The sequence below is a fragment of the Athene cunicularia genome (genome assembly GCF_003259725.1).
Source record: "Athene cunicularia isolate RWA chromosome 8 unlocalized genomic scaffold, athCun1 chr8_part1, whole genome shotgun sequence".
NCBI classification, from domain to species: domain Eukaryota; kingdom Metazoa; phylum Chordata; class Aves; order Strigiformes; family Strigidae; genus Athene; species Athene cunicularia.
In genome coordinates, this window is record NW_020799109.1 from 35,445,359 (window position 1) to 35,461,204 (window position 15,846).

At 37.4% G+C, this 15,846-nt stretch overlaps 1 long non-coding RNA gene across 1 annotated transcript; it reads right to left on the bottom strand.

Annotated features, from left to right (window-relative positions):
• Positions 1 to 44: 44 nt before the first annotated feature.
• On the bottom strand, positions 45 to 15,131 carry LOC113483180. The gene is made up of 3 exons (XR_003398971.1): positions 15,121 to 15,131; positions 14,039 to 14,042; positions 45 to 154 (listed from the first exon to the last, which is right to left on the bottom strand). It is a non-coding gene; the product is annotated as an uncharacterized LOC113483180 (long non-coding RNA).
• Between the last annotated feature and the right edge of the window lie 715 nt (positions 15,132 to 15,846).

Consider the following 15,846-nt stretch of genomic DNA (forward strand, 5'->3'; position numbering starts at 1 on the left):
GTTAGTACATGGCCTTCCTTAGAGCAGTCAAAGACAAGTAATAATGCAACGTGCGCATCGCACCCTAAAAGCGAAACTACAACAGCTTGGGGAGGGGGAAGGTCATAAGGGGACAATACCCATAGACCGACAGCAGACTCTTTTGTCCCGTGCCCTTTATGCTCATAATCACTTTGTTAGAGGCGACGAGTCCACACCTCCGCTGTGGAAACACTTTATGCCAACCCAGATGACAAGAAATTATCCCTTGGTTCAGATCAAGGAACTGGGAGCGATGACATGGGAATCGGGCCGGTTGCTGAGAGTGTTTGGGCGTGGGTATGCAGCAGTGGAAAAGGATGGTTTAATTAAATGGACACCTGCACGATGTATAAAACCTGAAATAACCACTTCTTCTTAAAAGTTTTGTAGATTTTCTGTGGCCTTTGGCTACATAGATCCTTTGTGAGACAAATTATCTCGCCCAGACCTAACATATGGGTAACTATAGCAAATGAGATGGGAATAGAACTCTTTTGTTTATCACAGGTCAACACCATTGCCCAAAATATTAATTTTGGTGGCAACAACACAAACATTTGGTAAGGTTAAATTAATGGATGGTGGAAAGGTGTGGTGCAAATAGAACCATTTTCTTTAATAATCTGGAGAAGAGTTTACGCTTCTGTGTTCACAGGTCACAGTCCCTGGTGATTACTGACAAGGTGTGTGCAACCACACCTGAGGTATGAGAGGCAGTCAGCACTCAGGATCCAGCTGTGGGTGCTGTGGATGCATCTGTACCAAGTGTTCGCAATCTCTTCAACTGATCTTTTTAAGCAGAATGTCTGGGTAATGTTTGCTACTGTGACAGAATGAACCACACTACAGTTGCCTTAATGAAATATTTAGATTTATTAGTCAATAGTGGAAGATGTAGTTTAGATGATATGTAATTATTAATAAGGATGAAATGCTGTAAGAATGCATGTATTGAACTTGCTTTGTTTAGGAATGTTATGAAATAAGATCTTAAGTGTTTAACCTTATTTAGAAACTCCCTTGGTTTTCCCCCTGGAGTACTGGCCAGACTCTGGGTGGAACCCAACAGGAGGATGAAATCAGATGTTTCCGCTCAAAGAAAAGTGCCAGTTATTTTGGCCTGTTGATTTAGAGGCTGGACCTGCTTGCAGCGACGTTGGATGTCTTACCTACAGATGGACGCATCGTGTAGGATTTCCGGTTTGTGAGGAAGGGCACTCTAAATTCTCACTGCATCCAGGGTTCCCTAGCAATTGCGGATCTGAACGTTAGTATTTCTGTTAATTAAGTGTGCTACTTCATATTTTCCTCATTGTTTATTTTTGTAGTAATTAGTCACATCCCTTAATTATAAGTAGTGAAATTAGCTTATCTTCTCATTAGTAATCATAACTGCTGTATTGTTTTAGCCTTCTGTGGAACTATTCTAAGTGTGCTTTGTTTTTGAAGTTTGACTAACCCTTGATTGAGACAGCTCTCAGACGGGTCTTGCGGGTGCTGCCGCAAAACAAAAAAAGGGAAGATCCAGAAGGCATCGGTCTTATACAACTTCTGACGCATGGTCGATATAGCATGGCTAGGGGGAAGTGTAGGGGGAGGCGCTCGGAAGATCTCGTGATGTACGGGAAAAACAGGAGGCACATGAAAAGATCTCGTGATGCACGGAAAGTACAGGGAACTAAAGATCTCGCGATGTACAGCAAGGGGTATATAAAGCAATTGCGCAGTTAATAAATCGAACAGATAGCATCCACCATAGTGGTGTTTGTGCTTTCTTTCCCGCGGAGGTTAACCTCCTGCAAGGGTTAGCTGTTATCTGAACACCGCATTCCTGTGGCTTAGCAGATGCAAAAAGACAGCTAATGCCTTACCACAACAGTAATGTCATTCTCTTCAGCATTAGTTGGGAAGTAGTTATACAGCAATATACTTGTTCTCAGAGAAAAAGGAGATAAATAGAAAAATGATAAAATAATTGGATAATTAAATTTTAAAATCAGAAAGCTAGTCATCTTCAGCCTGGAGAAAAGATAAATTGTTCTCCTTAATTGAAAAGAAGGAAAAACTATGGCAAACAAACAAACAACAACAACAACAACAAAAAGTGGTTGAAACATTGCAAGGAGAAAATACTTTCATAGATGTGAAAAACATGCTTTATATCTCACTTTTTCACAGCTTTTCTAGAAAAACACTGTCATGCTTGCCTCTCCACCTTCTACTATACAGAAGATAAAATGTTATATGTTAAAGTGCTTTGTCATATAATTCTTTGTTTTACTTCATCCATGTCTTGCTATGAAGCTTTCAGCAGGTCCGAAGAGCCTTGGATACTTTCTTGGAGACCTATTTCCTTGAGAAGCATCCAATAAATATTTCTTATGTTTGGAGGTACCTGCTAAGATACCTGCTAAGAAAGTGAAACTGAATGTCACAAAGGCACACCACTCATCTAACTCAGTTTTTAGAAATACTTTGAATTGCCTTGTCCTGTAAAACCTGCAAGCCTTGCAACAGAACAATTTTCCCATCTCTTAATTTGTTCAATAGTATTTCTTGTAACAGGATAATAGTTACCTCTTCATCATCCACTTTTTGACTCAAATTCCATTAACAATAAGATTTCCCATATGTTATGCCCCTGCATATACACAGAGATACAGCCTTTGAATAATTAGTCATTCTTCTTTACTCATACCAAGTAAATTTAAATTCATGTGTTACAAATAATTTTCTTAATTTATTAATTTAGTTCTGGAAGAAAAATGTTCAGTAGACTAAATAAGGTAAATCTGACACATAATATTTATGAAAATACAATTTCTTCCCACTTCTGCATAGATTTATTACATCTCTGTAATGGGACAACTAGTAAGCAAACAGGTGAAATGGTGTTTGCTGGAGATGTAAAAAAGGCTCGTCAACATGGTCTGCAGACTTGGTTTCTATCTATAACCAAGGAAACAGGACGTGGGCATATACTTACATCTCCCATTCCAATGAAAGGCTACAAAATTCTGGACCCTCACAACGTGCATGACTCCAATGAATATTTATGCAAACCTTTTTCATCTTCACACGCTATTAGCAAGATTGTCTGTTATGTGGAGCAAGTACCTTCCTCTGACAGTACTTTCTTATTTATAACTCATTGTAGACATAACTTGAACAGCTAGACATGCAACTTAATGAGAAATGATTTAAGGTAAGCAAGTAAATTTGTTAAAAATTTAGTAAACAAGTAAAACAAGTAAATTTGTTAAAAATAATAAATAGCATATGAAAGTAAGTAATACGTTATGAAATTTTTGACTGAAGAAAAAGTAAATGACTGTTCCTTAAAAATTCATTTTTATTTCCTTCATGGGGAAAAAAAAGGATTTTGAAGAAGAAGAGCAAGAAATAATTTATTAAAAGACAGGAAAAGAGACTGCTTTAAAACTGAAGTTAGTGACCAACCATATGTAAAGAAAGAAAAAAGTAAATAAGAAAACAGAAATAAAGCATAGATTTTCAAATGGAAAATGTGCAACAGACCATGTCATACGGATTATGTAGCAGACGATGTAGCAGTGAAATGCAAACTCTCTTCTTAATACATTCTGATTTCCAATCAGTATGTTTCCTGATCTTCCCTTAAGACCTTGTAACATTCTCATATTTTTCTTAAATTTACTCTAGAAGCCACTGAAGTACTTTTACTTCTATATTTTGTGACATGGCCAGCTTAAATCTCATTCAACACTGTATAAGCATACATAGTGATAATTATTTCAATGGAATGCATTTTATGATGCATATTAAACTATTTTAACATGGAACATAATCCACCAAACAAGTTCCATATTACGTTGTTATTTATTCCCATGCAAATAAATTGAATGATATGTCTTTACACCTATAAAGAAATAGATCATAAGAAATCAATGATTAATCACCTCTTATTCTAACATTACATAAAGCATTCTAATACAAAAATATTTGATAAGATGCAGGTAGATTACAGCTGATAGCAATACAATTTCACTCAAGAATGCTTCCAGTTTAAATCATTTTTAAATACAGGCTTCAATAAGGATCAATAAACCTTCTACTGATTTAAATGTAAAAAGAACATCCTCCTCAATTTTAGGACATATTTATCCATGTGGCTCACTCTTCTGAAAAAATTTACACTGGTTATTACCCTCTACAGCAGACTCCTAAAGAAATTAAGACACATTGGTCATTCACAGGAATGTACTAGAAGGGTTAGATATGTGCTGCACCACATGCAGCACATTTTGTGATAGAGGGACCATATCTGTAAGAAAAAAATCCAAATGGTCATGTTTTGAAGAAAAACAGAGGTGAATGTGCAACTTAAAACAGCGTTTGGTAGAGACATGAGAATTTTCTGAGAACTATTGGATGTATTAAAACCAAAAGAAAAGCGGATTCTATTAATCCCAGTAAAGAAAATACAGACAGCCTCTTGAGAAACTCTGCTGATTTCTCAAATGTAGGTAAATGCTAATGGTATCTAAATCAACCAAGATTTCTTCTTTCTATGTGTAACTGTCATTATTTCTTTTGACAAGGCTTCCAAGAAAAAATAAACTTTGACTTTTAGAGTTGGTCAAATTTTGTCTTACATTGTTGGAAGATTAACTAACTGTTCTACTATTACTATGCCAGGAGAAATTCTCATTATATACTGGAATACATGTCACCATATCTTGAATTCCTTAATAGCAAATGTCTTTGGGTTTTTGTTTTTGTTTATTGAGTTTTGTTTTGGTTTTAACAAGCATACAGTAAGGGCATGCAAAATACAAACTGAATGTTACTACAGCAATATCTGCTCAGTGGAGTTCAGCAAAGAGTTCAGTTGCCCTTTTCTAGCTAATTGGGAAGATCGTTTGAAAAAGTCATTGCTGATTTTTATGACAGCTACCAGGATAGAATAGGGACCTGCTTTAAGGTGGATTAACATATAAAAAGGATATTTCTGAGGTTTGGTGTTGTGTTTTTTTTTTTTTGTTTGTTTTGTTTGTTGGTTTTTTTTTGTTGTTGTTGGTTGGTTGGTTTGGTTTGTTTTTTTTTTTTAACAGGTGAGTACTATGCTGATCATGGATCAGCCTTCAATTTTTGTGGAAATGCTCCATGACATTTCAGAGAAGGGACTCTTTCCTCTACTTTTCAAAACCACTGAATCTTTCTAAATGCATCAGGTGCTCAGGTTGCATAGACCTCTCTAAAACATAGAATCAGCTCCTCTGGATCACTGGCCACCAAAGTCTCACCATGGCCTGTATTATCCCTCATTTCTCACCACTCTTGTTTCTGCCTCAAACAGGAGTTTTATACCCCTAATTTGCTCTATGCCATCTCTTCTCTGCTTTCTTTCTACACTTATCCCTTTCTTCTGCTCCTCAGGAGACTTGACTGTAACCAGGATTATGTGCTTACTTCAGAGACTCTGAATTTTTAATTTTCCCAGTAACTGATTATTCCATTGACATTACATTTTTTGTGATGTCAGAATTTCCAGCTGAACACAAACAGGATCATTCATCAGAAATAAAGAAACATTCCTTCTCTGTTTTCTAGCTCCAAACCAAAATATGGTTCTCTCAGTTCTTCCACCTTTATATAATCCATCCTTTTAACTGTCCCCAAGCAAATCACATATCTGAATAGTAGAACCTCTTGGAGAGAAGTAGGGGAACTGTAGACATCCTTTGTAAATAGAAGAAATGTGGGGGTGGGGTTTGTAGTTTTTTTTTTTGTTGTTGTTGTTGTTTGTTTCTTTTAAAGAGCACTAGTACTACAAAAAAAAAAAAAAGGTTTTGTTAACAGTGATTCATTAATCCATGTTAAAAGTTAGGTCATAGTAACTTCTTGAATATAAACCATCTGACCCCTTCTTGGGGGCACATAAGAACATTGAAAATATACTGGTAGTGAAGATTAGGGAAATTAATTATATTAGAGAGGCTGAAGATGAATTTGTTTGAGAGACAATTGTTACTTTTGGAAGAAGAAAATTGGAGATATTAGCCAAGCTAGTAATGCAAGAAGTATAACACAGCTTAAGGTGTTGTCAAGATGATAAAATGCTATGGTTTCAACCCCAAACTCCAAATTAAGGTTGACATATGGGTGAATCCCACAGCCCTTCACAAAGGGGGAGTGAGTTTACTTTAAGCTTCCCTCCAGGGTGGGGCCAGCCTTGCAGGGAGAGCCATTGGGTAAATGAGCCCCAGGTGTCTGCATTAAGTAAACAAGGATCAGGTGTCCCACTTAGGGATAAAAGCTGGGACCACTTGCGGGAAGGGGGAGTGTCTGTCTGTGAGGTGCGTGCACTTTACAGAGTTTCCTGTTGGTGAAGGCCCACTGGGTTCTAGTCAGGTCTGTGTAGAGATTCAGTATGTAGTTTCCTTGGTCTTATGTATTTGGCTTGTTGACTCAGTTGTCTCCTGTCCTTTCTATGTGAGACTGCATTTCACCATTTATTCCACCCACTGTTGGTTGTGTAGTGTTGTTGCTGGAGTCAGTGGGATTGATGTTAATTATGTATCATCTGACTTGTTTGTACCCCCAGTGCTTACCCATGTACTGATCCTTTTATATCAAATACAATTTGGTTATTGGTTCATCTTTATGCTGGCTGTGTCCTTTATGCTAGGCCTAATTGTCAAAGCCGATGATGAGCTGAAAGACATTTTGACTTAGTTTTCAGTTTTATTCCTTTTAAATTGTGTGGACTACAGAATGTGTGATCAGTGAGCAATTAACCTCCAAGTTATAATTTAGAAATCAAGTACATTGCAATGTATGGAAGAATTTGAGTCTTAGGCTGGAATGGCTGAGGAATCCATTTACCAGCTAGAGAAGGAGTTAAGAATTCCAAAATAAAACATTGGCTTCTGTTGAGAGTTTCCACAGGCATTTATTTACATGGAGGTATAAATAGATTCTTTATAAGAAGTCAGTTTCATTTTTTTCCATTTGTTATAGTCTATTAGTTAAAACTCCTTTTTAAAGGTGCAGTAAGAAAGCTGATGATATCACAGTGATATTTAAATATTTCAAAATAGTTTTTTAACTAGTAAAAAAAAATATTGTCAGTGGAGTTTTATATCAGCTGAATTACTACTCCAATTCTTTCATTTCTTCAAACATAACTATAATTTTATTTATAGTTTAAATCATAAATGATACTATTAATCTATTTATCCATTGAAAAATCTGTATAATACCAAGCCACTTCTGGGATGTATTTTAGATGTGTTATCTGTTCTAGTGGGGGGAAAAAAGCTGTCAATAGGAATTCAGAGGAAACATCTTCCTAAATGGAAAAAAACCCAGTTCATCTCTCTGACTATATCCTTTAATGTGTCTTCTTTTTAGTAGGATTTTTGAAGCGCTTAAAGAGAATTTTGAAAAAATACAAGCAGGGGACAAAATGTTAATCAAAGAAATTGCTACAGATGATACACTGTGTTCAACATCTTATTTATTGGCAGACTATAGCATTAAAAATGGCTAGTTGAAATAACATGTAAAGCAACAGGACTTTGTACTGGGCTGCCCTTCACTAGTTACCTTAGGCAAACCCATGCATTTGTGGTCCAAAGAGTAATGGACTCTGGCAACATATTATAAGCAAAGCTTTATTGAAGCAGTAAAGAAGATGAGCAATAATGCACATGTATAATGAATCGCCCGATTACCAATAGCAAACCTGAAAAAAACCACTACCTAACACTAGCCAAGGGGTAGGGTGTTATTCCACCTCTTGATTCTCACAAGTCATTTCATGTGGAGTTACAGGCTAAGGTATTATTTTGTTAGCTATATGATAAGCTAGTTGAGGTTGGTGTTCTCACACCTGTAGTGTATATATGTTACATAGTCAAACCATATGCTCTCAAATTAGGCACTGATTAACACCTTGATTCTCAGGTTGAAAGCTAGTGCATCACGAGATGGGTACACACATGTCAAGGAGGTTCAATATGAATCAGTAGTTTAAGGTGGTGATTGCTGAGGAACTGGTCAATGCTGGCCCTGGGTTCTTGATCACATTAGTTTATTTTTTACCATATGACTTGCAGCTCCTCAGGAAGGACATATGATGCATGGAAGGAACAGAGCAGTAATATAGAATCACCTCTATCAAGTATCAGCTATGCAGGCATCCAGGAGGTGAATACAATGAATTACTATAAGAGAAGCTGTGAAAGAGATTACATGTTGGGATTCAAGAGGACTTTCTGTGAGAGAATGGACATGTGAGCAATCCTGCGTGAGAACAAGATTGAAAAGGATGTGACCCTGAATGAGGGGGGAGAAACTCGACGAGAAAACCCCCGGAAGGGGTTGGGACGGAAGAGTAAATTACACAAGGCAGGAAGCCTGTAAGGCTTATGTGGCACTTTTTATCCAATCATAAGAAGTTTTAAAGTGTGGGTGAAGGTAACTGTCCAGTCTTGAGGACTTGTACTGCATGTTACTCACATGTGCAGGAGAACATTATAAAAGGGCTTTCTTAGTTGTAATAAATGGGCATTGCTTGATCACATTGGTCGTGTGCGTGCTCAGCTCTCCTGTGATTATAATTCAGTGTTGGTATCTGCTTTTATCCAGTGTCCTCCAGCTTGTGCTGGGGAGTGGCTTGACCATGACTGGGAAAATGATTTACAACACAATGTAGAGCTCTGGGCTCATCAGGGACATCACCATTTCCTGCAATACAAAATCAGTTCTAGGACAGCCTGAAGACATGTCTACAGATCCGATATTGAAATTTGGGCCCTGGTGTCCACAACAAAGGTGACTGCATGCTGCACATCCACAACTTCTTATCAGGACTAGGACATGGGGTAAGCAAAAGGGTCTGCCAGAAAACAAAGCTAGTGGTTGATACCCATCCACTTATTTTTTTAGCAGGGTCTTAGAGAGAGGAAAGAGGTGCCAAAAGGGTTAACATTAGGCAACTGGAAGGTTATATAAGGCTCAACGAGTCCACCTGCCAACTGTTGTTCAAAAGATGCAGTAAATAATTGTTCAGGAATTTAGCAATATATTGGGGGCACAGTAAATCCTGCTTTCAGCAGGAGCCACCAGGGACAGCACCACTCGCTTTGGCCAGCGGAAGTGTCTTGTCCTCTTCTAGGGTAAGGATTCCTCTGCATCTGAGGATACCTTACATGACAGTAGTGTGCCCTACACATCTCAGATGATGTGAGCAATATCCTGCCTATGTGACAACACTTGACCAAGGGGTAGGATATATGTGTATGGGCAGGCTATATCTTTAAAAGTAGCAAGCTGAAATAATACATAAAATAACAGGACTCTAACTGCAGCCTATCATTAGTTAATGTAACTGTTGAAAACAGGACTTTAGGTCAGCAAAATCTTCCTGTGAAGGCAAAAATATTCATTGCTTGGACAAAAACTAAAACTGGAGTGCAAGCAATCATTCATATTATGGGCATGTTGGGTATAAATTTAACATGTTTTATGGCAGAGATTTGTAGCATTTTTAGCTAGTATTGTTTAGATACAAGTGTCTGCTATCCCTGAACATCATATTGACATCATTATCATATTGACACATTTTAATATTGGAGTGAAAGATGAGCAAAGCAGGCCTGGAGTTTAACAGCACGACATTTAAAAATTTGTTCTTATCTGTTAGAGAACAAAAGAAAGCTATGCACCATGTACATATCTAGAATAACTTAGATTGTTATATTTATAATCTCATTAAAAGGAGACACCACTAGTTCTACAGCATTGTTTTTTTCTAGAACTTAAATGTTCAAATGATTATATTTTTCCACTGTTTTATTATAGTTTGTTAATTATTATTAATTCCTCAGCATATACATTTCCATACTGACACTACTGCCTCAGAGGTCTAACTTATGCAAAATCTGATGAATTTGCCTGAGTGGAACATGTTTTAATACAGATATCCATTCAGCAATAGACAACTTGACAGTAAAAATACAGTACAGTTATGATTACCAGTTTATTTGAAATCAAAAACAAACAAAAAAATGCAAGCAAAAAAAAAAAAGTGACTACAAGCAACTAATAAAATAAGAAGTCTAAAGTATTTTAAATGGCCCTAGGATATGGCTACCTGTTTTAAGTTCTGTATTTTTGTTTCTTTTGCAAGATTTGTAATTTCTCAGATAATAAAAAAACTCCACCCCATACCAGAAATTTTATGAATTCCTGTTTATTGTATGTGAAAAACTTGTTTATCTAATGAGTGTAAGAGTCAGAAGATCATCATTGTCTCAACATTGTCATCAGGGACATGGACAGTGAGGTACCAGACAGTGGCCTGTTTGGAACAGAGTTGCCAATCCCAAGAGTGTAATGTGGTGCCAAGGCTCCTGAATGCATAACTGTGTGGCACAGCGAGTGCTGTGCTGTTCTCCTGAGCACTGACCTGTGTGGTGCAGGGAGTGCTGGGTTGTTCTTTGTTGCCTGAGCCATGCAGTACAAAGAGTGCTCTGCTATTGTTCGGTACCTGGGCCCAGCCAGAGCTGTTAGAGATAATCGCATAGCCACTGTCAAAAAAGATTGATTGCAACTGTTGCCATGACATCATGAACTTCAGATGAACTTTGCCTCATTATAATACCAAAACACCCCTCCTGGTTGAAGGCTACCTGCCTCCAAGACTGACCACGCTTTGGATACTCCCCCTGCACATGCATGATGGCCTTGCTCGAGAAGGGCAGAGATATGATAATTGAATTCTGAGAAGGGTGGAGACCCCTGTGGCAGAGGTGGAGCAAGGTGTGCTACTGAGCATAAAAGATGACTTCTGGACAACGAAAATTGGAAGCTTCCCCACTAAGGATCATGACTATCAACAACATAATATCAGCTGGACCCGGGACCATTAGGATATCTTAAGATCAGCGTGGTATCTGTAACCTCACTCCCTCCTCTCTATAAACTGTACTTTACTTTTCTCCTTTCTTTCACCCATCTCTAACTATCATGTGCTGCTTCACAGGCAACACAGTAAAGTTTTATTGTTTGATGACTGCTATCCCTTTTGGTGTTGGTCACCTTAATTTTGCACTTCTGAGATTGTAGCAAATGAACCATCACAAGTCCACCAAGTGGACCATGACAGTGAGGGGTGTAGAGGGAAATTTACAACTATAAAATAACATTAATGATGAAACTTAAAAGTCTTACATTTGCCTTTGAAGTCTAACAGTCTTGTTCTGTGGCTAATACATGAATGAAGATAAACTCAGTTATGGAAAGAAAAGAAAGGAATTGAGCTGTTTAATATTCTTATACAGTTAATTTGAAGTTGTGATAATTCTTTATACACTGTGTTTTTATTACTTTCATACTGACAAGGTTTAGAACACCCTCAGTATTTGAGTTTAAACATATTATGATATTTTTTAGAGATTGCTTGTTACATTTCTCCTTGTATTTTAATGATCACCAAATTTGGAGCAATGAGATAAGTGTCATTGTTCTCAGACACAGAATCTCAATCAGCTTTAGTTTTAATTCCTTGGTATAAGTGAGAAACCAAATGGTCATCTAGTGCATATTTCACCAGATAAAATCTGTCAGGGCTTAGAAGGTGATCTTGGTTTCCCCTCTGCATCCTTGTTCTGGTGGTTGAATTTGCGCTGAATATTAGTGGTTCAGAACAGGTTATGGCATAGAGTAGAATGGAGAAGCAAAGCACTCTGTGTAATCTTGTGGATTTAACTTTATGTCCTACATCTTATTGTAAGGAGATGTACTCAGACCTCCTTTTCCCTATGTTTTACCTTCCATATAATGTGCTTCTATGTAAAAGCAAGAACTCTGAAATAAGAGATTTCGTGGGTTTTTTATTTAAATCTGACTTTGTAAAGTTGTTCATACCTTTAGCTTTATAGCACTCGTGGTGCTTGGTACAGAGAAGATCACAAACTCTTCTTTTAAGGGGCATCAAACATTAACACAGAGGTTACACTCAAACCCACTTATTTGAATACTAACCCATGAAAGTTGAAGACTTCACAGTTGCCCATTGAACAGAAGGCTTGTAAAGACATGAAAATGTGAAACTTTTTCCTGAGCAAGTGTTAAGCCTTCACCTTAAATTCAAGAGGTAATAACATAAGCAAATACATTACCATCATCCAGATTAAAACAAGTTCATATATGCATGGTTTTCCTGGCAGTTCATAAATTTTCCTTACTACCCTGCAACTTCTGGAAACAAAATAAATTAAGAAAAATATTATTGAAAAAATACTCCTCAGGCAGAGCTTTATTCTTTATTCAAAAGTCAAACTACTTTTAAGTATTTGTCCTCCTAACTAGTAAGAAGAAAGGGGAAATTGTCATCCTGGAACAGGACTTATATGGGATGTGATGCACTAAATCTAGTTGAGCATCAATTAAAGTCAAGTGAAAATTAATTTTGCAGAAGGTATTCTTCCATAATTTTAGTGAGGCTAGATGAAACAGATATTATGAAGAGATGTGGAGACAAAAGCAAAAGTAGAATTTTGGGGGATCAAGAACTGTAATTATTACAGCATTTGGAGACAAGGATTCAGTCTTGTTTATTGTGCATGACAGTGAACATTAACAACAGGATGCCTCCACTATTTTAATTTTTAATTGTTCCTCCTTATGTTTTATTTATCACAGGAGAGGCCAGCAGAGGCTTAAATGATGTCTTGGCTACTCTTAGATAAAGCAAGCTTTATTGTAGGAGTTCATTGCATCTCAACTGAAGACATCACTGTCACTCTAACTTGTAAAGACATTATAAAATGTCTCAAAAAAAGCAATCTTCAAACCCTTCCTATATCCTGACCTATAATTCTATTATTCTTGTAAACCATCCTTTCATTTGAATGGAAGATAAAAACATGACAAGTTTGCCCAAATGCACTACAGAAACATATTAGATGGATGTTTTGTTTGCAGTTACAAGGAAAAGTTAATGACATTAAGTTCAAAAGTCTCACCAGGGCATAGAGAGAAGTTTTATATGTCTTATGAACTTGCTTTTGTATCAATATTTTTAGTTTAGAGTCAGAGCTAGAACATTTTGTATTAGACTAAAGGTCATTACCCTATATTATGATGTTTATGTACATGTCTGAGAACAGTCCAACTTTGCATTGCATGCATAATGGTTTCAAGTGGCATTAGCAAACATATACCACATTAAACAAAATTTTATATTAAGTGTATAAATTATATATCATTAAAGATGCACTCAGGATCAGGCTGATCATAGAGGACATGAGAACAAGGGAAGGAAGGCCTTGTTTCTTTCCCTATTATAACTGAATATGGTTTCAAGAATATTTTGACACACAGAGTTTAAAAAAGAAAAGACCAAGGTTGCAGCATCAGGCTAAACAAACTTCTGCCTGAGGTAGAGAAAAGATCCAAAACTAAGCCACAGTTAGAAGCTTTTTTTTTTTTTTTTTTCCTTTAATCTAGAGAAATTGTAATGATATTTGTTTACCCCAGGAGCCAGCGAAAATTGCCAGAGTGGAAAGAAGCACTGAAGAAAGGGACCATTCAGAAAGGCTGAATGATGGGAGATCACTTCCAAGTACTCACTTTGTCTCATTTAACTGGCAGGTCTGAGGATTCTTTTCTATTGTTAGAGGTACCTTGTACCCAGTTTGTATTTTTCATGGTTTTATAAATCAAAGATCTCAAGTTTGGGATCTGGTGTGTCTTTTGGTATGCTCACTTTGAAGTAAAAATCTGAACCAATTGAAATATGCAATAAACACATGAATATTGAGAAAAAAAAATCCCTAAAAGCATATTTCCAAAGCTTTTAAAAGGGCCACTGAGGTAAGTGCCTAAAGTTGGTCATTCCAGAAGCACATGGATCTGATACTTTTTAAATCTGAAACTTTACAAATCTGAACAAAGCAAGAAAGGAAGAGAAATATGTTTTTCTGTAATATAGGTATGTCATTCAATTTTTTGTCCTGTTGTGCACTTGTCTCTTACGTGTTAGATGTCTGGAACAGTGTCAGAGATATACAGTGACAAATTGGATTTGCAGCACTGTACAAACACTGAACACAATGTGTAGCTCAGAAGCGCTATCACTGACAGAGGATGCAGTTGAAAACTCCCAGTTAACATGAATACAAACAGTAGACCTTCATCTGTACAGCACCTGTAAATTGTTTAATTATTTTACAGTATCTCACTGCAGCTAATGGAGAGTTACAGCTGTATTTGTGGCTGCACATCCTTTTGGGATGGATGTAGAAATGTGGTACAGTCTGCAATTGCCTGATACCAGCAGCCAATTTGCCATCTTTGTTTCAGTCACAGAGTGTGATCTGCTCCTGGTGCATCTAAAATGTGACTCTAAGTGGACATGACAAATAGTGGACAATGTTTTTGGTAGTATCAGCACTCTAAGAGTTCAACTAACAGAGGCAGACAACAGACACAGCGGTTTGCGCAGCAGACTCTGGGTTCTACTTTGGGAACTTAGGGATCAAAGAAGCGTCTTCACCTATGTCTTTAACTTTAATGTTTGGCCTTGGCCTCCCAGAGCGCTGGGTTGCAGGGCTGCTACTGGGGAAGTGATAAGCTCCCAGCTGCCTTTGAACTTGTACAGTATTTACTGCTGTAACTGAATGCAAATAAGTCTGTGGGGCCCAATGGGATTCATCCCAGGGTACTGAAAGAGTGGGCTGATGATATTGTGAGACTTCACTCCTTTATTTATCAACGGTTTGGGGAATCTGGAGGGGTCCCAGTTGACTGGAATTTAGAAAATGCTATTCCAATTTTCAAGAAAGGTAAGAAAGAAGACCCTGGTAATTACAGGCCTGTTAGTCTCCCTTCAGTGTTGGAGAATGGCTTGCAGAGCAAGGCCATGGGTCTGTGCAGGAGCTGATTACAGCTATCTGAGGTAAACAAAGGAAAAAAAACAGGGTACAGTTATGCTAACAAAGGACTGTTATGTTAACAAAGAGAGAAACTGAGGTACACAATGGCCTTGAGTGTGATGGTAAAAACAACCTTGGGAAAGTAAGCAAGTCAGAAGAAGGAAGATGTGACATACCTGAAATGCCACAAGGGGCTGGGATATTATAATGTAGCCTTTTAGATGTATCCAATAGATTTGTGAGTAGTATGCATGATTATTGTAGAGTGCTTATATAAGGTGTGATTTCTTTCAATAAAGTTGAAGCTTGCTCTGTCATTCACACTGAATCAGCTGCTTGCTTCCTCCGTCCTCCACACTTCAGTGCCTGGTAAAATTATGGAGAAGGTTATTCTGGGGGTTATTGAAAAACAATGCAGTCATCGATCAAACAAGCATGGGTTCATGAAGGGAAGGTAGTGTCTTGCTAACTTACTATCCTTTTATGACAAGGTTCCCCACCTAGTGGACAAAGTGAAGGAAGAAATTGTGATTTTTGTATTTTAGAAAAGCTTCTGGATAAAATGTCGATCATACAGCTAGACATACACAATATGAGTGAAGTATTGACTGACAGGTTGGGCTTAGAGAGTTATAGTAGATGGGATAACATTTGTCTGTCAGCTAGTCAGTAGTGGTGTTCCCTAGGGTTCACTTTTAGGTCCAGTGATCTTCAATGTTTTTATCAAACCTGGACATAGGAGTTGATTGCACACTAAGAAGCTTTGCTGACAATACTAAATTAGGAGGACCTATTGATTCCCTAAAGGTAGAGAGGCCTTATGGAGAGATCTTCATAGATTAGAGCACTGGGCAGTCACCAACTGTATGAAATTTAACAAGGACAAATGCCAGATTCC